The sequence below is a fragment of the Heterocephalus glaber genome, unplaced genomic scaffold, assembly GCF_053883595.1.
Source record: "Heterocephalus glaber isolate CG9 unplaced genomic scaffold, H.glaber_assembly_v1.0 deba00001673, whole genome shotgun sequence".
Lineage (NCBI taxonomy): Eukaryota > Metazoa > Chordata > Mammalia > Rodentia > Bathyergidae > Heterocephalus > Heterocephalus glaber.
Window position 1 is genome coordinate 11,061,307 of NW_028258410.1, and position 26,211 is coordinate 11,087,517.

The following is a 26,211-nucleotide window of genomic DNA, read 5'->3' on the forward strand; positions in this document are numbered from 1 at the left end:
AAAATGGGCTATGTGGACCCACTGGCGAGTTGGCTGGATTGGGGACTGACAGATGTTGGATTTGTCTTCATCCTATGGCATCATACAGGCAGAAGAAGGTATCCATCACCATGTCACAGAGCTTCTTTGGAAGGATCTTGGACAGGCCCAGAGAAGAGAGGAATTTACAAGGGTGTCACAGGGGCTCAGGAAGCCACAATAGGTGGAGGGAAGGGCAGGGTCTGACAGATGGCCAGGCTGAAAAATCCATATCCTACATCCTTCCTGTCAGCTGCTGACATTTTTAGCCTTGCTATGCCAAAACAACCTTCAAAAATTCTATTTTTAAAAAGTATTAGTCTATTTACCTCCAGAATCTTTCTCCCCTAGATATGAGGACCGCAGGCTTCCCACCTTTCCACACTGAGTGTCACCAACCGTGGACTTGCTAGAAGGGAACCCAAAGTGCGCCCCGCTATTACAATGGTATCTGAGGGCAGAAAGCTATGCCCACCTGCTAATAACGCCAGCAGAAGAGATGGGAGTTGCTGAAATAGTACAGGGTAAATAGTAGAATGTGCAATACGTTTCTGTGCAGAAATGTACCCGATGGCTCTTCTTTAGGTAACATCTCTCCTGTAGGTGGTATGTTCTCAGTGAGGATTCTAACGCAGTTCCTACCAAATGTTTTCAAGGAAAATATAAGTAACTTACCTTTTCCAGTAATGGTTTGATTTGGGTAAAGATTATGGTGGGCTTGGTCTCATGTTTCACCTCTGAAAAGGCCTGGGTCGACTATTCCCGAAATACTGAGATCCGGCGCCCCAAGGACCAGGAATGAGTATGCAGGACCCCCAGAAGCAGAGAGCAGAGAAACAAGGTAGACATAGGCTGTTGGGAGAAGAAAGGAGGATTCCTGTGGCTAAGAAGTACAACGGAGGAGAAACGTGGAAGATGTAACCTTGGCCAGGCGATGGAGGTCAGTGGCGGCATTGTTCAGTCATGCTAACAGCATGGCCCCGGTGTGGTATGGGGCAAACGGTGACTCACACCGCAGTCTCCCTCCTCAATGACCACAAGTCCTGTCTAGTGACAAGAAAAACATCGGGCAAACCTCAGTGCAGGCACATCTGGCAAGAGACCCAGGCAGAGCCCCTCCATACTGTCCTCGGAGAGAATGCTGGCCCAGCACTCTGGGAGACAGGCAGGAGGATCCCACGCTCCAGCCCAAGCTGGGCAACCCGGTGACTTTGAGACTATGTCTCAAAATTAAAAATTACAAAAGGGCTGGGGATGTAGCTCCATATGAAGGCCCTGGGTGCAATCCCTAGTACCAAAAAAAAAAGACAAGAATGACAAAGTCACAGCCAAGAGGAGCGAAGGAAGCCTGACAGCTAAATGTAATATGGGGCTCTGGAACAAGAAAAAGCTGTTAGGGGAAAACAGGGAAATCCGAATAAAACTGTGAAGTTTTAATAATTAAGATGCATTATGTACATGTACCCACTCCATACCAGGAATGTAAACATTATGTACTACAAACATGTACTAATAAAAAAAAATAATTATTAACGTATCAATAGTTAATATGTCTTTAGCTATACCCAAACTGCCATATTAAAATAAGATGCTAACAATAGGGAAAACTGAGTAGAGTTTTCAGGAACTCTGTATTATCTTTACAACTTAGACATAAATCTAAAAGTTACAAAATTTAAAAGTTTATTTAAAAATAAAAATTAACCCAGGGTCCTAGGTGTTGTCTAAAGGACTTCGCAAACCCCTTTCTCCTGAGGAAGAGGCTTCTTGGGGAGGCCGGGAGGGGACTTCTTTCGAGTCTGTTGCTCTGAGTGCCTCTGAGGGGGACCCTGGACCGTCTCCCCAAGACTACTCAGAAAAGACCTAGGCTGAGTTCTCTTCCCTGAACGGAAGCTGAAAGCCTGTGGTAGCAAAAGCGGCTTGTGCTGGGAGTCCAGGCTCCAACTGGGATGGGGAGGGGTCCATTCTCTTCTAACTTCTTCAGCAGGTGAGGTGAGCGAGTTTGGGACACACATGCCCTTAGATTAGCTGGTAGCAATGGACCCACCATGAGCACAGTTGCTAGTTCTGACCCTCAAGATCACTGGGACTGTCTGGAGAGAATTCTCTAAGGTTCTCTTCCTGCTTCCTGTCACGTGTTTAGGATAAAGCAGAAGAGTGGCTTGGTCTGATCAATAAAACTTTAATGTGACTGCCGTCCCCAAAGAGGGAGCAGGCACTTCAACATGTCTGAATTCAAGGTTGTCTGGAGGAGAAGAGGAACTACTTCCAGGTGGGTTGTTCCAAGGGCGTTTGTACTTTGTTTCCCTCCTCTCTTCTCCACTGGGGAGATGGAACCCGCTGAGTTCCCAGTGACTCTGGCCAGGCCACCTGTGTACCTGTGACGCTAACCTGGAGGGGATCTGGCCAAGATCAACGCTGGCCAAGAGAGCAGCCTTGTGAGATGCGAAGCCCAACGTCTGGATGAGCTCATGAGCCAGCAGCAGTCCGATCCCCAGTTTGGAAGGGAAGCGAAAGCAGGTGAGTCCTAGACCTCAGGGCTTTCAGGACAATGGCCAACCCGGCCTCCCTGCAGAGGCAGAAGAGAGTAGCTAAGAAGTTTGACTTCAGAGCTAGGCTGCTGGATTTAAATTCTGCCTCTGTCACCTGCCAGCAACATGACCTGGGGCAGGTCACTCTCTCTATGCCTCAGGGGATAAATACTGAATGGGATGAATCCTAGTCTTCCTGCAAAGGGAGTTAAAAGAATTAAATGAGTTGGTACCACAGCACCAAGCTCAGGGTCTGAAACACAATGCTCCAAAACGTGGTACCATCTTCCTCATCCTCACTCTCCACTGTGACCTTACACACTCACGCTCCAGCTGGTTCATCCACTCCTTGAGTGATTGGTCTGCATTGCTACATTTTTTCCAATGCCTAAAACATTGTGTGGTGCATAATAGGTGCTCATTAAAAATCCATTAAATGAACTTAATGAATACAAATTAGTCTGACTCCAAAACAGGCTGTTTTTCCACTCCTTCCTGCAAAATCTTAAACACAGTTCATGCATGGAGATGCCCCCCCACCCCCAGCATGACTGCAGATCCAGGAGGTTCACCACAGGGCTAACAAAGGGTCAGCATCTCAGGGGTCCTGGAGCTGAGGTGGACTCGGGAAATTCACAGTTGGACAAGCTTTACAGAAAATCTGCTTTTCTGATTAATTCACAGCAATTCTTTCCTTCCGCCCCCACAAGTGAGATCAATAATGATAGGACTCTGCTCCAGTATTCTCACTGATTATAATCATATTTTAAAACCCTGATCTTGTTTTTCAAACTCCATTTAATGTCAATTTGCATTCATCAAGGGTTTTTTTTTTTCTCCTCCTTCTTTAAGGGGGTAGCTTTCTTTAAAGGCAAAATAGAATTTTGAAGGTAATGGGCACTATGTCTGAAGGTATTTGGAGGAAGAAAAAGATGGGAAGCATCCCTGATTTCCAGCTTTGTTTCAGCAGAAGCCTTGCCATCAGTGAGAAGCAAGACCCTGCCCAGGACTTGGGTCCACCAGGCAAAGTCTATCTGCTCTCACACACATGGCCCCCGTTTTCTGTAAGGGAGTGTAGGTACACCCCCGGCCCCAGGTGATCAGTGGTTGTGCTGGGAAGGATCAGTAAAATATATATGAAAATGGGACACTTTCCTGCAGTTTTGACAGTCTCATGCCTTGTTCTGCATAAATAATAGCAAGGTGTTTTTACTACTATTATTACCATGGCTCACCATATAATTTGAGAGCTCTTCAGCAGGTGACAGTAGCAAAGCAGCAGTGACTGAATGAAAATGACAGGGAGTAAAACCAGCCACGTAGTGCAGCCCCAGAATCTGAGGGACCAAGAGAAGGCCTTGTTCCTTGTGTCCGGTGGGGTCAGGGTTGGGGGTCAGGCACAGGGAATCAAAAACAGCATTTGGAATTGCAAGGGGCAAGGAGATAAATGCATGCCTCCAAGCCGGTAAACATCAACATGGGTGTTTGATAATAAGGTTCCTAAAGGATTATCACTTGCTTTCTTTAAATAAACAACAAAGACATGTTTTTCTCTAAGGAGAATTTTAAAGTTCTGTCTTTTTAAAAAAAAATCTGACACTTTACTGTGTTGGGAGTATAATGATGAATAAGATTTTACTATTGTTGGGAGACTTTCGCTCAAGGCATAACCAGAAACCTCAGCATGCAAATAGTTCCTACAAAATAGCATCGATGCCCTGAACACTAACTGAAATTGTCCTAAGGAAAAAATATTGGGCTTTTTATAAGTCCTGCTTCTAACTTACCTCGTGTGGCAGAGCACACGAGTTGCCCATTTCTGATCCTTTTCACAGTAAAAAGAAGACACTTTCTGCCTAGGGTGCACTGCTGCTCTGCTGAAATCTACACCTCACAGTTTTCCTTGCAGCCAGGCCTGACCAGGTAACTCGGTGCTGGCCAGAGAAGTGAGAGGAACTACTAAATGTAGTTTCCAAGGCATGCGCTTCAAGGAAAAGTAGGTACCTTGTCTTTCCCCTTCTCTCCTTTCTATTGGCTGGAATTCAGTTCTAATGGCAGGAGCTGGAACAGCCATTCTAGACCACAAGACAGCAAATGAGAAAGAGCAGAGTACTAAGACAGAAGGAACCCAGGTGCCCAGCACACCATTGAGCAGCAGTATGAGACCTAGACTACTTACACCAATGGTTACTTGTGGGGGAAATTTTATGTATTTTTTTAAACCTGTGGTTATTTTCAGTCTTTGGGAGAGAAACTCTGTCTTTATCATACTTAATATCACGGTGATGCGAAATATTAGTATGAGAGTCTAAAATTTAGAACTCAATGAATTCATACTGTCTGCTGATCACTAAGCATTAAGCCTTCACCCTTTTGTGGTAACCAAATGCTGTCTGGACCAAGGATCAGCCTGCAGGCCAAATCACCACCAATTGTTTCCGTTTGCAAAGTCTATTGGCATGTGGCCACCCCCACTCATTTACATACTGGATGCTTTCCCCCTGCTGTGATGGCATTGAGTAGCTGCCACACCAACCACATGCTGAGCAAAGTCAAAAACTGTTACTACCTGGTCTTTTACAGGAAAAAGTGACCGACCCCTGGTCTAGGCGGTTCATTACACAAATCATGTTTAATTAGTTCCCTTTTTCACTTAAATGAGATTATTTTTTAAAGTTAACTTCACATCATTGCCTCAGGTGGAAAGCTATGATGCCTCCTGAGGCAGGCGCTGACCTGCCCTCTGTCCTCGGTCCCCTCACTTATCAATAGAACCCCAGTTCTGCTGAGAGCCCAGACTCCCTACTGTGGAGCTGGCCTTGTTGAGACAGAAGATTAGGCCTCAATGCTACCTAAACCCAGTGACACTGAGAGCAGGAGATGTGACTAGGAATTGCTGAAAGCCCTCCGAGAGGAGACCCGGGGTAAAGCCCTCAGAGCCACGCTCTCCTCTTCTACACAGAAGCAGTTGTCTGGCGGCAGAGCAGTGATCATCTACCCACAGCACTGAAGCTTCGGGACAGAAAGACCTGCTCAACGCCGAGATCCTTGATTAGCTGAATCAGCTCAGACTACCTATTCCCTGACCTTGCAAAATTTTAGAAAATTTGACAAATTGGTATCCACTGGCTCCAACAGACCAATGGATAATACAGCTGGTGCTTACTATTGTTGGGTTCTGTATTTGTGAACTCGCCTACTCACTAAAATTTCTTTGTAACCCCAAATCAGTGCTGACAACATGTAATGATTCATTTCATGTCAACCTGATTGGGCCATGGGGTACCTAGTTATTTGCTTAACTGATATTTGGGGTTAAACTGATATTTTTGTTACATTAAAAAGTGACCCACTTGTTTCTTAGAAGCTCCTGGTCATGTTTTCTAAATTGCTACATATGTCCCAAAGAGAAGACATGGTTGATGAGTTGGGTGGAAAAGGCCCTAATTCCTAACTACTCCCTTTATCTCTATCCTTTGCAGTGAGATTTTCAGGATCTTCCATCAGAGGCAGGGTCAGTTTCCCCACACCTGACATCTGCACTGCTGTTGTGATTCTCCTCAGTCAGTGGAATACCAGAAAAGATGTGCCGGTTCCACGCCCAGGTCTCCAGCCGCCTGCTCGGTCCTCTCCGCTTCTCTACTCTGTGCTCTCCCCTCTCCCTTCCCCTCTGCTTCTCTCCATGCCCATCTTTCATGGGAGGTTGAGAGACATCTGATTCATCCACCCCCAAGCCCCAGCTGATGCCCAATCAACATCCATGCTTGAGAGTCCATCCTGGACTACCTAGTCCCCCAGCAATCCTGCAGCTGGCTCCATGGGTGCATGAACAAGCCCAGTAAGGTCAGCCAAGCCTGACTCAAATCCAGCACAACAACCAGCAGATTCAAAGATCCACGAGCAATAATAATAATACTTATTGTCATGAGTCATTGAGTTTTGGGGTGTTTTGTTACACAGCAGTAAGTACTGTCCCTCACAGGTGAGCAGTGCTGAGTAACACTATCTATACGTGATTACCTTTGGTATAAGATAAGCGTGCACATGTTTTTATGATGATAAGATATATATTTGTAATTATAATCCCTCTACAATATCTATTTAGAAATCATAGTGGTGAGCATACTAAACTTTGGGGCTTTCAACTAGGAAGCACAACATTTAATGCCCAGGATCCAAAGTCAGACTGTTTACATTTATAGCTTTTGCTTGTCATAGGGCCTCTCTAGTAAGTCACTTAACTCCAATGCCTATTTTCTCATGAAAAAAAAAAATTATTGTAGCACTTGTATTTCTGTCAAAAAGTTTAAAAGAGATAAGAAAAGGACTCATTATAGTGGCCAGTATGTAGTAAACACCCCACTGTATTAGCTAAGATTATTCCTATTAATAGTCTTATTAGATAGCATAAGACAACAGAAACCAGTTATAACAGAGCTGAGGAATTAACACAACTGAAATTTGAGAATAAAGATGTTCATAATAAACTAGGTTAAACTGAATGGCTTTTTAAAACAAGTCAACAAAACAAATATGGGAAAATATAGATAGTTACTCCCAAATATCCCTGTAGGATCAGATTATCATTTAAATATTAGGTCTCTTTCTACCTCTGCTTGTACTGAAACTTAAAACATATTCCTCCTCCATGTCCAGACGAAGTTCACGCTGCTTTCAGAATACAGCATCTTCGCCTAGCAAGAGCCACTGGCTCCCTTTCGCCCTTCTCTGGTCCCTCGAGGCAGCCCTCATACTAAGGAGTCTCAGGGAGGAGAAGTTCTTTCTCTCAGAAAAGAGAACTGTCTTACAGTTAAATCAATACCAAGTTTCCCATTTTGTAAGCAACTCTCTCAACTATAGGATGGCTCTCAACTTACAATGGTTTGGGTTCATGACATTTGGACCCTTCAATGGCGCCCAGGTGGTATGCAATCAGTAAGATGGGACTTTCCATTTTGAATCTGGGTCTTTTCATGTGGTACCACACTATTCCCAGTCAGCCCCTCCCCCACCCCATCCCAGGGGAAACAACTGATCCCCTACAGTGTGCCACGTGGCTAAGACAGAATGCTCCGTAGGTTAGGACTATTAAATGCATTTTGGATCCTAATATTTTCAACTTAATGATGAGTTTATCAGGATATAACCCCATTGTCAGTTGAGAAGCATTTGTACTTCATTTTGATACTATTTAGAAAGGCACAGTAGACTGAAATGACGCAAATCAGTTCTGGTTTGAGTCACTCATAAACATCATCTGACAAAATCGGTTTTGAAAAAGGTGATGAGGGGAGGGCCCTTTAACACAAATTTAGTCATTATCCCTGGGCATTTGGGATACAATTATAAGCACCGGATGTTGTAAACAAAGCCTTTTAAAGACTGCTTTAAAAAGCAAAATAGAACATGTTTATTTTGTGGAAATTATGAATAGGTAGCTATTGGAGAAATGAAAGCCACTGTCCTAATGTCATATGAATGGGCACTTATGGCTGTAGATAGATTTCTATGATGGCATTGTACTCAGATTCTAAAAGTACTAAATCTCAAAGAGCTGGCATAAAAGTAAAATGCTGTGCTCTGAAAGCCCTATTAGATGACTCAAGCCAGTGGCTCTACTGATGACAAAGACATTATCAAAGATGCGTGCTACAAGTTCAGCTAGAGCTGCTTCGTGAAACGTGAGCAGAGCACATCACGTTCCTGAACAAAAATTTTATGTAACAGTTGATTTAAAGGGACACAGGCAGCTAGATTGGTAAGTTAACTATCCTAAGCAGAAACTTGCCTATTCTAGCTACATCATTACACCTTATATTTCAGGCTGGCCCCCAAACTTCTTCTAACCTTTGTGTGGTAAAAACACATTGAATAAGTGGTAGTGAATAGCTGCGTTCCATGATCACAGATAATCATAGCCTGGGTTCCTGAGGAAATGTGATTTCTTCAGGTGTGCTCCTGGGTGAGCAAATGGAGAAGGGCAGTTAGACAAAGATGTCTTTTCTGGGGAAGAAGTCTCAGCTAAAACCCATGGGAGTACTGGAGTGTGAACTGTCCAATTTGTCCCTGTCCCAAAGCAAAATGGCTCAATGGCTATGTCGCCCCACCAACTGGTCAAAGGCTGCACCCTCCTCCAGCCCCTGGGGTGGGTGTCTGTATATATATTGGGGTACAATGTGTTCCCATTAGCCAATGGCAATCTTTTGGAGAAGGATACAGGCAAAACTGTAAGCAGCCAGCACATGGGATGGAAACGGGAAGACGCCTGGTCCAGGAGGATCTAGGCAGGGCACCATCAGCATCTACTGGAACTCGGGCGCATTCTACAGTGACTGTAGAATGTCGCTTACTGGCTGCAGCTCTTTGACCTTTTCCTTCAGGAGGCAAGAGCAGGTTGAGATAAACATCTGTTGTTCTCCAGCCATTCCCCCTCTTCAATTCTCCTTCCAGGGATGTGCCGCCCATCTCTGAGTGGACATATTCTACTCACCTGGCTGAGTGGTAGATCCAAAGCTATGCCTGGCACACAATGCAAACTTCACTACATTAGTGTTGACTCTGAGGCTTCGGTTACAAATCTCTCTACTGTACTCACTTGGAGGGCAAGAGACAGACTGGGCCCCTCCACATATCCAAGGATGAAGCAACAGAGCTCAAGTCCCCGGATCCAGCTAGAGCTACCCTGGGCTTTGTCATGAGCAACAAACTCTGACTTGTGCTTAAACCTTTTTGAGTTTGACTTTATCCTCTTGCTACCAAGAATTGTGACCAATACCAAACATTTCTCCTCTTACAACACTGAGTTCTTTATATGGCCCAGAGAACAAGACAAGTAGATACCCTAGTGGCTCCTGGCCCCCAGCGGCCTCCTGGCCACATTAAAGGTGGGATTAAAGATTTACCTAATGTCACCTAACAACAGACTTAAATTCAGGGCCTTATCATCTGCTCTGTCCCCTGGACACCCATCTAATGTGTCTGCATCTGAAAAGCAAATCATGACTTTGATGAAAGAAGCCAGTCTGTTCTATACAGAGGCATTTCCAGTTGACATTGATTAATCTAGTTACCCATTCTTCTCACCAAACTAACAGAGAAATCATCATTTCCTTCCTTATCTAACTACACAGATGACTGCTTGGTGACTCCTCAAATTTATTGAGTGGCAAAATGGGAAGCAAAGAAGAAATATGCCCTGTGTCCTCAGATGCATGAGAGACTCCATCTGTCAGGACCAAAGCTGGCCCTGCTAAACTGGCTGTGGAAAAGCTGGAGAGATGGAGGGAGAGAAAACACAAAGCCAAACAGAATGAAAAGCCACCCCTGGCCCTTCCAGGGGACTTCCAAGCAAGGCAGGTCAAGTGCGTCCTCTGAGCTTTACGGCAGAGTTACTTAAAATCAACTAAAAATATTTCCTGTTTTTTAATTTTAAAAAACATTTATGCATTGAGTATATAACGAAATGTTACTTAAATGAATCAAATTAATTAAACACAACAGAACACAACAGACAGAAATCAATAAGTGAAAATGAAGAGTGTTTTTCTGCCAACACGTAGCAGCATGCAGTATTCTGTGCTACAGAGTGAAAGAGAGGAAAAGAACCCACAAAAATAAAAAACCCTACAGACCCAGGAAGCAATTCTAAAAGGAAAATAATTACCTTCGTGTTAAAACATACAAAACCAACTTCTTTTGAACCATTAATCTGTGGATTTTTTTTTTTTTGAAGATTTGAACAACCCATTTGAACAAAGGTACATGGGGATATATGTCTTTGGTTCTCCGTGGTCCTCGACTGTAACGCTTTTTGGAATCATTGCAGCGAGTGAGCTCTATTGTTTTCTCTGTAAACTTGGAGAAGCTCTAAGGTCTCAACAGGACACAAAGGGAACTGGGTGGAATGGGTTGCTTTGCCCTCTAGAAGCAATGTCTTTCGCACGGTGGATGGCCAGTGAGCGGCCATCGGGCGCAGGGACCCCCGCGTGAACGGGGCCAACCCACCCAGGGCGAGGCACTGCGAAAGAAAGAGCAGTCAGATCCACGAACCTGTGGGGGCGCAGGGATAGATGGGAGCCACCGGCAAAGGCCGAGAAAATGGGGTTCAGACCCGACCCCAGCGCTCTCCTCCAGGGGGCAGTAGCGCGAGGGCCTCGGGACACAGGAGAAGCCGGCAGTCCCTGGAGGGGTCCAGGGGTGGAGGCACCTGAGCCGAGAAGTGGGGCGCATAGAACACACACCTGGGGGGCTCCCCACCCGGCCCTCACATTCCCGAGGGGCTTCGGGAGATTTCCTGGTGTGCGCACAGGAAAACGAGGTGTCCCTTATATTCTCCAGGGGTGAGGGGAGAAGGACGTGTCCCCCCAAACTCATTCACCCCCAGAAGAGCTGTGGCCACACTGGTTTCGGCACTTAGCTCCAGTGGCCCGGATGTGGGGGTGCGGGTGACCAGTACGAGACGGGCTGTCCCCACTCCCTGTCTCTCGGTCCTGCGGTCTCCCGCGAGCCAGGGAAGTGGAGACCTCAAACGGGCTGGGTTCGGGGCGGGGGGCGCGTGTGTGCACATGTGTGTGCGCGTGTGTGCGCGTGTGCATTACCAGGTAAGGGCAGGAGGCTTTAGGGAGCCTGAGGCCCTGGGTTTGGGCTTCTCCGCAGAGGTAAACAGGTAGCGGGCGGCGTTCTCACCGTCGGAGCCAAGACCCCGATGCTAACACTCCCCGGACTCCCGTTTCCGCAGCCGCTGCCATCACCCCTTTCTCACGGGGAACCGAGGCCCGGACCCCAAGCGAGGGCCCGTTCCGAGCGACCCGGCCCAGACCCACGGCCGGGCCGGGACCGGGCCGAACGCGGCTCGCGGGCTGCGCGCAGTCGGCGCTAGGGGGCGCCCTTGAAGCTTGGAAGACGATTCCCCTGCAAATTCAGTCATGCTTCGCTTTTTTCCGGGTAATAAATTCACAGAGCTTGTTTTCTAACTTCCCACCAGAGGTTAAAATAGTTTCATAAAAAGTTTTGGTAAATTCATGGCTAATTTTTTGAGGTTATGTGAGGTTGTTGTCAAAAAAATAGAAAGGAAAAGAGAAAAACAACCTTTTTTTCCTCTCTCTCCGCTCATGTAAAACCCGGAGTCACGAAGCCCTGAGGGCGCAGAGGAGGGGGGCTTCGGCTCAGTGTTTTTCCAGAACAGCCTGCCTCAGGGATGGGCCCCCACCGGGCCCCCGGATGCCGTCAGCCGGGCCAGGGAGGTCGCGGGCGGTTGCCCTGCGCCCCGACTGCACCCCGGGCTCCGGCGAAGCTGCGGCATCCGCTGCGGCACCGCGACTCCCTGCGCTTTCTCGACTTTTCCATGGCTCTCGGCCCGCAGATCTGGGGGCGAGGGGCGGCCAGGGCTTTGGGGGCTCTGTCTCCCCCGTGGGCAGGCGCAAATAAGGCAGAAATTACAGCCCCAGCGAGGGGTTAAAAAGAATACGAAGTTTATCAGATTGCAAAGAGGCGGGAGGAGGCAGAAGGAAAACAGCGCGGTGGAGGGAGGGGGCGTCGCGCATTAACTATGATTCAGGCTCCAGTGTTCCGACTTCGTTTTTCAATCTGCTTTGAGCTAGGGAAGAGAAATAAGGAAATTATGGAAAATTGAGAAACAAACATCTCCGAGAGGGCTTTGCACCCGGGGGTGCTTAATGAACACTTAATCATTTCAAATGCTGTTACTTAGAAAAATGGCTTCTGTCCATCCCCGCACCCCAGGTGGCTACTAGCAAAACCAGAAAGCCGAATATGACTGAAAATGATAGTTAATGTCTATGCGGAAGGTGGTACCAGAACCTCCCTTTTCATGCCTCTGGAAGTTAAAGAAGCAAGCCAAAAAATGGTTTTTAAAAGAGTTCTAGCAGAGGAAACACCTTGGGACCGAACTTGCGTTTCTGCGCCCGGGCCGGGCAGGCTCCTACTTAGGGACCGGCCTGGGCCCCACCGGGCGGGACTGGGGCCCCCCGCAGGAAAACACCAGAGGAAGCTAGCCTGCGGAGGCAGGAAGCACGCTTGCCGTTGGGGCAGATTCTCCGAGCGCCTTGCCAGCGCGAGGGCTGGGGTGAAGGCCCCCGAAGGCACCTGTCCAGAGGAAGAGGGGGGTCCTCGGCCCGCACCCGTCGCTAGGGAGCAGCAGGGCTGCAGGCGGGGGGCCTCGAGTTCCTTAGCCTCCCATTGCCCGGGCCAGTCCCGCCCCGGCGGGGACAGCACCGGGCGTCCACGCGGCACAAACCCGCTGTCCCGAACCTCCTCCCAACACCCCCACCCCCGTGCAGCTCCCTCGTCCTCAACCCAGAGCATGGCCCAGCTGCGGACCACGCTGACCACTGCCCCACAAGTCCTTTAGGATTCCCAAGCACGTGACCATCCACTGCCCGTGCGACTTGCCCCCCAACCCCTCATAGAGCAAGCAAGCCGGGGTTCCAGAAAGGCTCCACGGGGTCTTCACGGGCCAGATGAAAGGGTCCAGCACTCAGATGATCACGCTGCCATTCTACAGACAGGCCCCGAAGCAAAGGGAACCGACGCCCTGGCCCAAGAAACTAGAGGAAGTCAGGACCCAATCGAATTCTCTAACGCCCACCCAGAAGCCTAGCTCTCTACCACCCGGACCTCAAAGGAGACGGCAAGAAAGGGAAGTTTTGGCTTTCCGAGGTCAGCTGAGTATGACGGAGAAGACTTTTGGGGTTATCTGGCATCAGGAGGAGCAGTTTTTCCCATAAAAACAGAATCTTGTTCTCACATTCTGACTTGGAGACTTTACCTTTCTGATTAAAATGGAGATTAGGGAAGGGGTAGGCAAGTGCCAGAGACCTATTAACATCAAAATGAGACTTTCTCCATGAAGTCCGGAAGAGGCTTACAAGGACCGAGGTGCGAATTGCCTTCTCATTAGGATCCTGTCACTTAAAGTTGCTGGTGATAACCTGAGATTATTTCTCCTCTAGGCTTGCTGTTGGTGACACTATCTTGCCCCACGCTGTCATTAACACCTTAGTTAGAATTACTCGGAAAGCCTCACCTGCCTTCAAAGCCCAAGGGGCTTTTTGCCCTCAAGAAGGCAGGTGCAGGTGCAGGTGCAGGTGAGAGGGAAGAGACCCAGCAGGTGAGCCCCCCCTTGTGGGGGGCGACTCACCCCACATTCCGAGCTCTTTGCCTGAGGTCCTGCCTCACCTTCTGGTTTCATATGTTTACTGGCTGCAGCACTTCCGAAAGGAAAGTTCTAGAACAAAACTCAGGTTTAATTTGTAGCACCCTCCTGAGACCCTAGATGGGAACTGTTTTCAGAAAGTCTTCCAAAAGCAAACTTCATACAGATTCTGGAGATTTTGGGGGCCTCCACCCTTTTAACAGCACACAATTGTCTTTCAAATAACCAGGGCTCAATTGTTCTCTAAATGACTCTCAGGAGGCGACCCCACCTCCCCAGCTGACCCTGGAATTAGTGCAAGGCACAGAAAGCAGAATTCTGAAGGGGTCGCTCGGTTGCCACAGGAGCCTATTAATGATTGCCAAGGGGAACGTTTAGGATTTTAGATAAATAAGTAAATAGTAGTTAAGCGCTGTGCGTCTCCATTTCCAGCAGTTTATTGTGTATGGCAAAAATTCTGTGCGCTCCAAGGAGGGAAACGGGGGGGGGCCCTCGCTTCGCCCCCAGCCCGAGCCCCGCCTGCTGCGCGGGGCGAACGGAGGGGCCTTGGGGACGGCGCGCGTCGGAGTCGGAAGCGCGGCCGCCCGCCCTGCTCTGTTCCTGTTTACGCTCGCCCGCGCTCCCTCTCTGCTCCTCCAGGCGGCTTGTCAGGATCTCTCATTTGGAAGCTTAATCATATCAGCGAGCTCACCGCACTGCATTTGTGATGACTTGTTTACCAGTCTGCGCCAGCTCCCCGCGCCAGACCCGGCTTTCCCAAAGGACGGGCCGTGTCGCGCTCCTCTGTGCCCCTCCGCTGCCCCTACACTGCCTGGCACACAGCAGGCCCCGGAAGTGGCTTGTGTACCTCAGGTTCCTCCACAAAGGTGTTCTGCTCTCCCGCGAGTCCCTAAACTCCCCTCCCTCTGTTGACTGCTCTCTGGGCTCTTGGGGGGTCAGCTGCTCGCAGAGCACCGTACCCCATTTCATTAAGCCAGGAGTACCACGTGGAGGGGCAGTGACGGGTTTACCGACCGAGCCCCTCTGCTTTGGGGAACCATCTCCTTTACTGCCATGGCTCTGACAGGCGGCTCCAGCCCCTCCCTCCGCACAAAGGCGACCCTGGCCTGGCCCACCCTCGGGGCTGGGTCCAGGACAGCCACAGGACCCGGGCCAGACCAAAGAGTATCGCTCTGGGGACTTGGTCTATGGAAAAGATCAAGCTCACAGAAGCACTGGAAGGTTGTGCAGGTTCAGAGTTGTCAAGAGGCAGAGAGAAATTGAGGCCTGCTGGAAACTGGATCCAGCCAAATCTGAATGACTCTCTCCCCCCCACCCATCCATCTTTCCTTCTTTCTTTCTTTCCTCCCTCACTTGCTTTTTCTTTCCCATCAAAGCAAAACCCAAAGGGTGCTTCCTAACACAGGTATATACAGACTTTAAATTTCTGCCTCCAGTAGGAACATTTCAAAATAAGATAACCAGGGTATCTGTTTGGGAATAATAAAAGCTTTTAAAAAGCAAAACACTATGATATTGGCTGTCACAGCTCTGTGAGTTTTCTCATTTCATCTCAGGAGTCTAGACTGTGGCTCCAAATCCCACCCTAAACCAGAAGGGACTGAGAAGTTCATCTCACCCGCTTCTGTTTCTACTGAGGAATGAAGATGCTGCTCAGCCTTTGACGGAAGCTCACATATTACTGTTTGCTTTCTGAAGTTCCCTGGAGGCCCAAGCTTCTCGGAGCTTGCTCGAGGTGGCTGAGTAACACTCAGGGTTCAGCAGCCTGCAGATCAATTAATCTCTTTTGCAAACTGCTCACCAGGTCTAATGAATTGGCTGGGCACAGAGGAAGTCCTATGTGGCTCCGTGTCCTTTGCAGTGACAAGACTCTCCTACAGCAGGATGAGATATCATGCCTCTGCTGAGGAACAAATCTATTAATATTCGGAGAGAACATCAAATTGTCCCCAGTGGACTTAAGAGTTTGGTCAAGAGAAACTCACTCTTCTGTGATCTAAGAAGGAAAATAATCTCATCAACTCTCCATGTTCTTTTTCCCCTGGATCAAGTCCATGGCTCCCATTGCAGAATGGGGAGCAGAGTTGACAAGAGGCCAGGGGGTGGGCACCCCACCCACCTGGGGTCCAGAGACACGGTGTGATGCCACTGCTGGGAGATTAAACTCGGACACAATTTGGAAGTTTCTATTAAAAATGTGCAACACAGCACTCAGAGACCTCAACAATTCCTCTTCCGGGTCTTCTGCAGAGACTCTCTGCATGGGCCAAGGGGACATAGAATATGTGTCAAGGAGCAACAGGCAGGAGCAGAACACTGAAGGTGATCAAAGTCCCCATTCATAGAAGAAGAGCAGGCCCCCATCACAAGCTCGAGGTGGATCTACAGGGATTCACAGTGTGGAACAACAGCATATTCTTGAGTAAGAAGAGCGGGTTGCACAACACAGTGTGTGGGATGGAGGCACTCATGTCACACGTACACACGCAAAGGTAGAGATCTGTCCAGTTCCAAACTCCAAGTGTCAGTCCATCTGGCGCAGGTACTGGGCTGGGGGTGGTCAAACTGGGTGCACGACTGTCATACTGTAACGTGTTGAAAGAAGCATGAGCTGAGATCACGCATGTGATTAAGATAAATGATTAACCTTTTGGTTCCTCTAGGAGGATCTTCACTCAGTTCTCTAAGTTCCTCTGAAATAGGACTGGGCCCAGCAGGCTTCTCTGCCTCCCCACACTGATACCCTCCCTGGACCTCGCCACACTTATGCCTGGAGTGATCATTGCAAAACCCAAATAGGAAGATCTGCCTGCTGATCTGACTCTTGAAAAGGCCCCCTCTTGTTCTCGGGAGACAGAGGGTGCCCCCTGCCCCCGCCTAGGCCCAGGTGCCCTGGTTAGACAGGTGGCTCTGGCCGTCGGGCCCAGGATGCCCCTCATAGACATCCAACCTGCACCTGATGCCAGTCACAGCCCCCAGCTTTTAGAAATGCGCTCCTGGAAGCAGCTTGGGAAACCCCACCCCAGTAATACATTTAAGGGCTGGCTCTTCAAGGAGTCACCTGTGGCCTCTTCTAGCCAGCTCTGTTGAATGTAGAGTTTACATCTGCACCAGTCAAAGCCTTACACAGATTGGAGAATCACTAGAGTAGACAACACGAGCCAATGAGGATCCTATGGACAGAGAAAAGGCAGAGGGGAAGTCCCAGGGAAGCTGTCCCACCATGGGGAAGAGGTGAGGCCTGGTTGTACGTGACTCCCAAGCACAGAGTTAAATGAAACCAAATTACACATTGAGAACACTATTTTCTTTCCTATACTCATCTTTTGGTTTGAGGAAGGGAAACATCTCAACTAGGCTCTCTCATGTCTGTGCTGCCTCTCCAATACTTCTAAATCTCCTTAGCAGATGGAATATACCTAGAGCTCATGGATCTGAATTCACAACAGATTCTGGCAAGAATTTATTCACCAAAATATATTGTTCACGGTGTTTTTATCTATGCAACATTCCCTTTAACAGTATGTGATATGGGCTTTCCAGGGTTTTTGATAATGATAAACAATTTCTTTTCTAAACTAAATGTATTTTAAGTTTTTTTGGTGCATGATCCTGAAGGAAAGGTTAGGTAAGTAATCATACAAAGAACTTCTAAGAGGGTACAGGAGTGATTTCAGCTGAGGAAACACTGCTGACCCCCAGATTTGTCATCTAGATAACACCAGGCGAATCACCGGACAACATGCTGAGCCTCAGTTTCTCTGTCTGTGAGATGATGAGATGAATCATCCATTGAGAGTGTGCTCAGGGGGTGACCTGGGGGTGAGCTTCCTAAACTGGCCAGAGTGTTTGAGAGCATTTTCTGAAATCTCCCCTGAATATGTAGTCCTGAGCCTTGCCGTGTTTACCATTACAAGCCATGCCAACGGCAGGAAATTGCAAAACCATAAATTCAATGTAGTTCTTATCATTCACTAAAACATCCCCCTCAATCAATATGACTTCAGATGTGTCATCTGGACGCAGGGCTACACCGGGGTCCTCTTCAGTGTTCCAGTTTTAGTCAGTGTACCGGGAGAAGCAGCACGACATCCAATGTGCCCAGCAAAAGCCCAATAAATAAACATCAGTGTTCCCTGTTCAGTTCCACAAAATGCATTTCTAAGGAAATACATAAGAGCACGCTTTATACCACAGAATGTTTTAATGTACCCCTGCATCAGAGCAAACAGAACAGGTCTCAGTTAATGGAACAAGCCCCTTTAGTACAAGGGGTCTCGATAATATAATAATAATAATAATAATAAAGAATTGATATGTCATCAGCCAGAAAGATGGGCATATAAACACAAAAATAGGGCCAATCTAATTACAAGATTCTGTTTGTAGCTCAGGGTCAGTAACTGTGCTGTTAGGAGGATGGCAAGAGGCCCTGGACCAAGAAGTTTTTGGCTCATGGAGAATAGAATGTCCCACTCCAGGTACAAACTGCAGTGATGCCCTGTTCATCCCCCTGGCTCTCACATTCCAAAAGGAAAAGTATTCATTTCAGAGCAGTGAGCTCATCAGTAAAAAACGCCTCAGGAATTGTGTAACTAACCACAACAAAAGGAAGTCCTTGGCAGCTCACGCAGGTGCTCAGTCCTTTGTGTGGATGTTGGGGATCGTCAATTGATTTTTCTAATAGAAAAATCACACAAGAGCTTGTGTGTATGCCTGTGTGCCCGCTGGGGAGCTTCTCCTTGAACTGGGAAGGGTGGTCCTTGGTGCACGGATACCAGCTGACTGCAGGTGACAGAGAATAATTTCCCAGTGGAAAGCCAGCCCCTCCTGATTCCCAAGCTGGTAGGAGAAGGCTTAGGTGTTCCAGATGAGGCGAGAAACCCCATGGGCCCCATTGCACATGCATTTAATCAACACTCCCACTTTAAGGTTCACCCTCCCTGACCCGGGAAGACACAACTCCATGATCTTGCTTAATCCCCTTCACGACAAACCAATCCATTAAGATGTCACAGCTGCTTTAGAGGCTTAATGCTAAAACCAAATGGCGCACACCACGCAGCAGAGCAGGGACACTTGAGAATTTCTCACACCCTCTTCTGTGGGAGGATTTGCTGTTATCTTCAAAGCAGCCCGGATGGATGGATGGCCTTTTTGTTGCCCTTCTTTTATTTCAGCAGTCCTGAAGCATATTGTGTGTGAACATCTTTGCTTGGAGTTGTCTACACAAATCATACCCTTTGGATGGGTTTGCAAGATTGCCAAAGATGATTCTCACCATCCGTGATTTTTGCCTGAGGGGCTGGCTTTGGAAATGAACCCACCTCGCTCTAAAGCATGGTCCCGCTGCAGAGTAAGAGACGATTTCAGACTGAAAGATACCGAAGTGACATCCTCACCCTCATGGCTCTCCCCAGAGCTTTGAGATGAACCCTGAGGTCACAGCAGATGAGCCCTAAAACTAAGGAGGGTGACTCTGTGAAGCTGATTACGCTGGTCAGCTCACTGCTGTCCCAGCCAGACCCCCTCTGGATTCTTCCATCATGGAGGCAACTCCAAAGTGCAGCCAGAAACCAAGTGTCCAGGTCGCTTGCTCTTTCTTCTTCATTCTCGAAGATTCGGGAGCTGGTTTTTGATAATCCTTTCAGCTAATGCTGAGCTCCACGGAAGCTCATGATGAGGATACTTAGGTCTGTCCAGGTGTTCACTCAACAAACATTGAGGTCCTGCCCCTGTGCTGGGCCCTTGGATGCAAAGGTAGCAGAGATGACTTCCACTTGTTGAGCAGAGCCCTTATCACTGAGGTGAGCTCATCCACAGTGGGCACCAACATTTTATAGTAAGCAGGAGAAGGTAAACAACTTTGAGAACTTTTCTTGAGCAATAATGAAAGGAAAAGTTTTGAAAATAAGCTGCAAGGTCTACGACAATAAAATAAAAATAAATCTTCAGTTTGGAGGTTATAATGGCCACGAGTGAATTGTTAAAATCAATAAATGCTAACTAAGGATCATTGTAAGTACATTTTTACACAAAATTGCAGGGTGGACCAATGGGCTTTCCCTCATTTTCTATTTACTTTCTATCTTTAGTTTGCCTTTTGAGACAGGGTCTAATTACGTAGCCCAGGCTGGCCTCAAACTCACAGTGATCCTCCTGCCTCAGCCTCCCAAGAGCTAGGATTGCAGGCATGGCCCACCATGCCCAGCCTCCATTTACTTTGATAGCAAGATCATCAGGAGGGATTTTGTTTCTTCCCAAAACATGCAACACATCATAAAACTTATCACACTACTCCCATCTCCCAGTACCCGGGATTGAACTCGGGGCCTTTGCACTGAGCTTATATCCCAGTCTTCCACTTCTTTTTCTTTTTTAATTTTGAGACAGGGTCTTGCTAAGTTGCTAAGTTGCCCAGGCTGGGTTTGAACTTGTGATCCTCCTGCCTCAGACTCCCAGAGTGCTGGAAGTACAGGTGTGCACCGCTGCACCCAGCTTCCAGGGGTTTCTTAAGCTTCAGACATCCAAGTCACTCACTTGGAATTACTACCCTCGTCAGATTTTTCTTGTTAACTTGTCACGTGGTCTGACTCCACCAATAAGTGTGAATTAGGCAGGTTTCCAGTCGGCACCTCTGCAGCTTCACTGACTTCGACATCTTCAGCATGATTCTCCCTTGGCAGCGAGGTACAGGGGTCGCCCCTTATCCACCCCGTTCTAAGACCTCCAAGGATACCTGGAACTGCAGATGGAACCAACCCCAGATGAACTATGCATCTCTTCATATACACACCTACACATTTATGCATTAGTGATGAGAGATGAACACTCATAACTAATAATCAAATTGAATAATTATAACAATATACTGTGATAAAAGTTATTTGAAACTTATGACTTGCTTATTTCTGAAATTTTCTGTTTCATATTTGCAGACTATGGCTGATGGTAGGTAACTAAAACATTGAAACTGTGGGTAAGGAGAAATTACTGTGTGTTAGACTGGAAATTCAACTGAAGGGCCGACTAGCTGCTAGAGGAGAGAGAGAGAGAATATGAATTTACCAGCAACTGGTCCATTAGGGGAGATTCTCACAGGACCCATTAATCAACCATGCTCATCACTGGGGTATCCCATTCGGATCATTTGGATCATCAGGGAGATGCTTGCTTTCCTTGGCATAATCAATGACCTCCTACCTAAGAACCAATCCCTTCAACATGCCACCACTACCTGGCCCCTGACACACATGTAGCCCTGATCCTAAAGTGAATTAAGATGACAAAGGACATTCTTTGAAACAGCAACAGTCCTGCCCAGCAAGGTCACAGTTACCCTGGGCATCTGTGACTCCACCCTACTTAACATCTGAATAGAACAGTCTCTTCCCTACAGCTCCACACCCTGCTCCTTGCTGGAGATTTGGCTGAGGTGGGCTACTTGATTTAAGAAACCAAGACTTAGTTTAGGAAAACAAAATTTAGTTCTCAGGAGTGTTTCACAGGCTCTAATCAATGTAAACATCTTACAATTTAGGTCTCATCCTTCATAACTCCTCTGGCCTTCTGTTTTCGGATGAGTTCACCACCAAGCCATCTGTTAATTTGAATGATTAGTCCCAAGCTATTGGAATAGAAAAATTAAGCAGTTTTTTAAAAATATTTTTTTAAAAAACATTCTCTCTCTCATCTTCCTAAAGTTATTGACAGGAAGAATCTCAAAAAAAAAGATAAAAAATAAGTCATAGCATATTTCAGTCCCTGGACACAGGTATTCGTGGCCACTATTTGCAAATGTCTTACTGTTTCTGGTTGGGCTACAAGGACTAAGACCTATGGTTTTCCTACCTTTCACCTGCCAAGTCCCTCCTCAAAAAGACCACTATCAGTTTCTTTGTCAAATTCGATCCAGTTCTCCCAAGTCATAGCCTCTCAGCCCACCCAAAACAGATAGCCCCATCTTTGTCCTGTCACAGGAAACAAGTCCTCCTCCCTTGCCCCCAAACACACACTTAGGGAACACTTATTCGTGCACACACACACACACACTGAAGACCAGCTCTGATCTCTCCAGAACCTGCCAAATCAAAGGAGAACCAAGAAAGTCATTTGTAAGTGGTGGACCACCAAGACCCCTCTTCGGGTTCCTTTGAAGCAGAGCACTTTATCTTCTGACACCCAACAGCCTCTGAGTGCCTGTCACTCGGCTGTGAAATACTGATACTGGGGAGCAGTGGTAATGAAATTCCCTCGCCCCTTTGACTCCCAGGTGTTTTTTATTTTGATGCACTCTTCTACTTTCTGACTCCATGGTGTCCATCATGATCTGTCGACTCTGTCTTGCAGGGCTGCCTTACCAGCTGCCTTACCAGCCTTACCCTGATCCCTTTCTGACACTTCAGTGAGGAACATGTGGTGATTAATATTCCCTGGGCCAGTGCTCTGACCCTGTCCCACAGGCTCATACCTGCCTGCCCTTTGGGGCCATCCTCTGTGTTCTTCCTAACTGCGGAAGCCAGAGGCCTTTGAAAATGGGCACCAGGGAGCCAGTCCACTGGCTCAACTTCCTGCCTCAGGAATAAACATGAAAGTGCACACATTTGTCACCTCTGCAGGCTGTTGCTCCAGCATTGCTGCCCATGTAGGGTGGGTGGGGGAGCTATGTTCCCAGCAGGAACTTGACCTTGGGGTGGCCTCTAGTTTGTTAGCTCCACATGCAGGGCTTTTTTTTTTTTTTTTCTGTTTGAGCCTCACTTATTCATTCCTTGGCACCCCCAACCCCTTTGCTGTGAAATGCTGATGTTGGGACAGGAAGGGTATAGAAAAGCTGAATTTCTTCCAAAGGGAGGGAATGTTAGGACCTCTGGGGCTCTTGGTCCTGCTGGGTGGGTATCCCTGAGACTGAGAGGCTTGAAAGGTCTCTCTCCTTACCCTGGGGTCCCAGAGTCACAAGCTCAAGCCAGGTACATGCACAAGACAGAAAGAGATGGTCTAGAGAGGTGACCCTGGGGAGTCACCTCTGGGGAGGAGGGAAGAGCAGTCACCCCTTGTTTTCAGTACTGGCAAAGCCACACCAGGCAGTGGCTAGATTTCAGCTCCAGTGGACATGACCCACAGAGGCCACGCCCACGTCCCAGCCAGCCAGCCACCTGGCCCTCTAGTGCGTCCCGTCGCCATCAGACTATGGCTCCCCAAAGCATGGAACATGTTCTGCCAGAATGTAGGGGATTTTGTTTTCATGATTAAGGTTCATAATTACATTTTCTGCAAAAACTGTTTGCAAACACTGAAAGCTGGGTAATGTGCAACATTTTACATGGAATGTCCATGTGCGCTGATACCTCTTTCACTCAGAAACATGCTTTTTTTTTTTTTTTTTTTTAGTATTAGAGACTGACCCCAGGGCCTTCTCAGTGAGCTACATTGCTGGCACTCTGCATTTTTAATTTTTGTTTTAAGATCACTTTCACTTGGGCCGGGGATTTAGCTCAGTGGTTTCACTGCCTCCTGCACAAGCACAAAGACCCAAGTTCGATCCCAAGTACCAAAAAAAAAAATCACTTCCACTGGCTTAGCTGGGGGAGGAATTCTCCAGAATGGTGAATCGTGGCCTCCAAACCCAAACCCACAGAACCCATGGAAATGACTCAATTGCCAAAGGCTTTCTTTCCAGTTCTGATTCATTCAAGATTCTCAAGATGGGCCGAACTCGGATTAAGTGTGGGCCCTAAAGCCATTGACAAGTGTCTGTCTAAGAGAAAGACAAGGGGACACTTGGCCTGCCGACTGCGGGGGAGGAGGCCACATGAAGACAGCCACAGACCAGCCTGATGCACCACAAGCCAAGAGGCACAAGAAACTGGAAGAAGAAGGAAGGATCGTCCGACAGAGCTTTGGGAGGACCTCAAGGCTGCCAGACTCCAGGACCACCAAGCATGGGGTTTCGCTGTTTCAAGCCACCAGAGTTGTTTGGTGACTTCTTACTGCAACCCTAGGAGACCAGTTCAGATTTCTTACACCAAGTGAGACCTCTAGGTGGCTGCTCAGCCCCTCCTCCTGGGTCCCCCCACTTCCTCTGCCCTCCTAGACTCCTCCTTCCTGGCCACAGCCCTCCTAGACTCCTCCTTCCTGGCCACAAGCCTGTACATGCTGAGTCCCATCCAGAAAGCCTCCGTCTTCTTTCCCCACATCCATCTTTCTAGAAGAAACTCCTGTCTCCCAAGAGCACATCCCGTCTGTGTTCCTCCCGGACCAGTAACAAGAGTGGCCTCATTCTCCGCCAAACAACGAAAACCTTATTGCCATGTGTCTCATATGCGTGTGGCACTCAGTATGTACCAATGTGGTCCATGGATGCTTCTTAGACTGAGTGTGTGATGACAGTCAGTGTCATCGCCTGCTTCAGAGTTGGCCAAGCAGGGACACACTCAGCAGCTCTCACAGGGCTTAAGACAGAGTGTCAATGTCCTAGCCACACAGTCAGGAGATGCCATGAGGGAATCCATCTTGTCGTTCCTGGGGGGATCTGGGCAAAGGCAGGCAGTCAGTCTGTTTGTCTGCCTTCATACTGTACCACAGTTATCCACTGAGGGGATTATCTTTTTTCCCACCCCTTCAGTGCACAAGACCAAGCCTACAACTCTAGACAAAGGCTGGCACGAGTTTCCAGCAACAGCTGGAGCCAGCTGCCTTTAAGATGCAAGGAAGACAGCTGCTGGGGGACCTCCACCCTCTGGGATGACTGGCAGATCTCTGGCTGATTTGGTTGGGTTCCAGGGCCTGCTGGGAATGGCCTGCCCCTCCACGGCCACAGCCACCAGCTCTCTGCCAATGCCACAGCAAGAGTTCTACCAGGGCCTTTACTGGAGTTCCACACCTACGTAAGGGGAAGTTCAAGAGCTGGACTTGATGGAGTCATAGGAGGGCAGGATCATGGAAACAAGGAACAAGGAGCCAGCCAGCCATCGAGGGTCACGATCCCACAGGGGCTGCCCTACCACATGGGGCTCCCATGGCCCAGTCATGTCTCCAACTCTTCACCCTCCAGGTGGTCTGAGTTATGTCCTGCACTTCAGAGAGGTTAGGCTGCACCTGGACGCCTGACAGTGGATTGCAAACGGGAGAAACTCTCAAGGAGAGGGAAGGGGATACACACAGAGGGTCTAGAAAGCAGAAGTGACATTGATACCACCTGCCATTGTCACCGAAAGGCCCGACGATGACAAAGCAGAGAATTGCACAGTGGCCCTTCCTGTGTGAGACTTCTCTTGTCCTGATGGACAGACCCCATTCAGCTCTGAGATGCCCTATTTGGGGTGTGTCACCAAGCATAGCCCATTGGGAAATTCCACTGGATAGAGACCAATGTAGTACACATGAGGACGACAGCCACAGGAAGTGGAGAAAGAGCAGAGCTGGGTCCCCTGAACATATTTCTGCCTAGACTTACCCACTGTATACCAGTCTCTCCCCATGGATTCCAACCCTTGATCTTCCTTAACAAAAACAATATTTTGCCTTTCTACAATGTGTCATCCAACTTCAAGAACAAATACCTATCTTGATTTAAATTCTGTCTGAGTAACAAAATGCTACTCCTCTTTCTTCCCTCCATAGAGGATTTTGAGTATTAGGGGGCTGGAATGGGGGTAGTGAAGGGTAAGTAGAGAAAGCAAATGCCATCTTCCTGTAGGGGGCACTGGAGCCACTTAGGGTGGAAGAAGAAGCACCTACCCATGTGGTCCCTCGGGACCAAAAGCCTCAGCCATTAGACAGAGCCCAGTGTCAGCCCTTGACCACACAACAATGAGCCACAGAAGGGTGGTAATTCAGCCAGATGGGCTTCTGCAGCCTCTGCCATAAGGTCTTCATCCTCCCAGTCAACCCTGAGCAAACAAGGCCAAGGCCCGGCCCACTACAGCTGGGGAGGCGGGGAGGGGACATGGAGGTCCAGAGAAGTAAGGATTTGCCCTGGATGCTCAGCGATTGCAGCCTAAGCTCCCTTTTCCAGGAAGCAGGCAGCTCCCATGTGATTCTGCTTTTGTGGCTAAGAGCAGCTTGCAGAGGATCGGGTAAGCCAAGGACCCCTGTTGTTCATAGAACTACTCAGACGTCTGCCCACACGGGCTTCCACACTGTCCATGGATCTCCAGAGCTTCACAATGGCACAGCAGAAAGAACCCAGCAAGCTTCCCTCCTAGAGATGGTGAAGGTGACACCATGTTCTCCCAGCATTCCTGGAGGCAGTCTCTATCCGGCACCAGCCCTGGGCTGCGCGTGGGATGCTCTCTCTTCTCACCTCCTGCCCTCTCTACTGATTCAGAGTCATGCTAATGGTCTCACAAATGTCAACCTTTGTCATTATCCCTCATGCATGCACACGACCCTTGCTAGATCCAGGATGGCTCCCGAGCCTCCTGCACCTCAGTGTCCAGGCTGGGGCCTGGTGCTGTCACCTCCCCAGTCCAGATTCACCTCCAAGACCAG

The 26,211-nt window shown here is 48.2% G+C and overlaps 1 protein-coding gene and 1 long non-coding RNA gene across 4 annotated transcripts in view; both read right to left on the bottom strand.

Moving 5' to 3' along the window:
- Positions 1–26,211, bottom strand: part of Znf831 (zinc finger protein 831) — a 117,254-nt gene that overhangs the window by 20,658 nt on the left and 70,385 nt on the right. The gene's annotated exons all lie outside the window — the stretch shown is intronic.
- On the bottom strand, positions 11,997–26,211 carry LOC147822160 (uncharacterized). Its single transcript, XR_015446120.1, has 2 exons — positions 13,185–26,211; positions 11,997–12,144 (listed from the first exon to the last, which is right to left on the bottom strand). It is a non-coding gene; the product is annotated as an uncharacterized LOC147822160 (long non-coding RNA).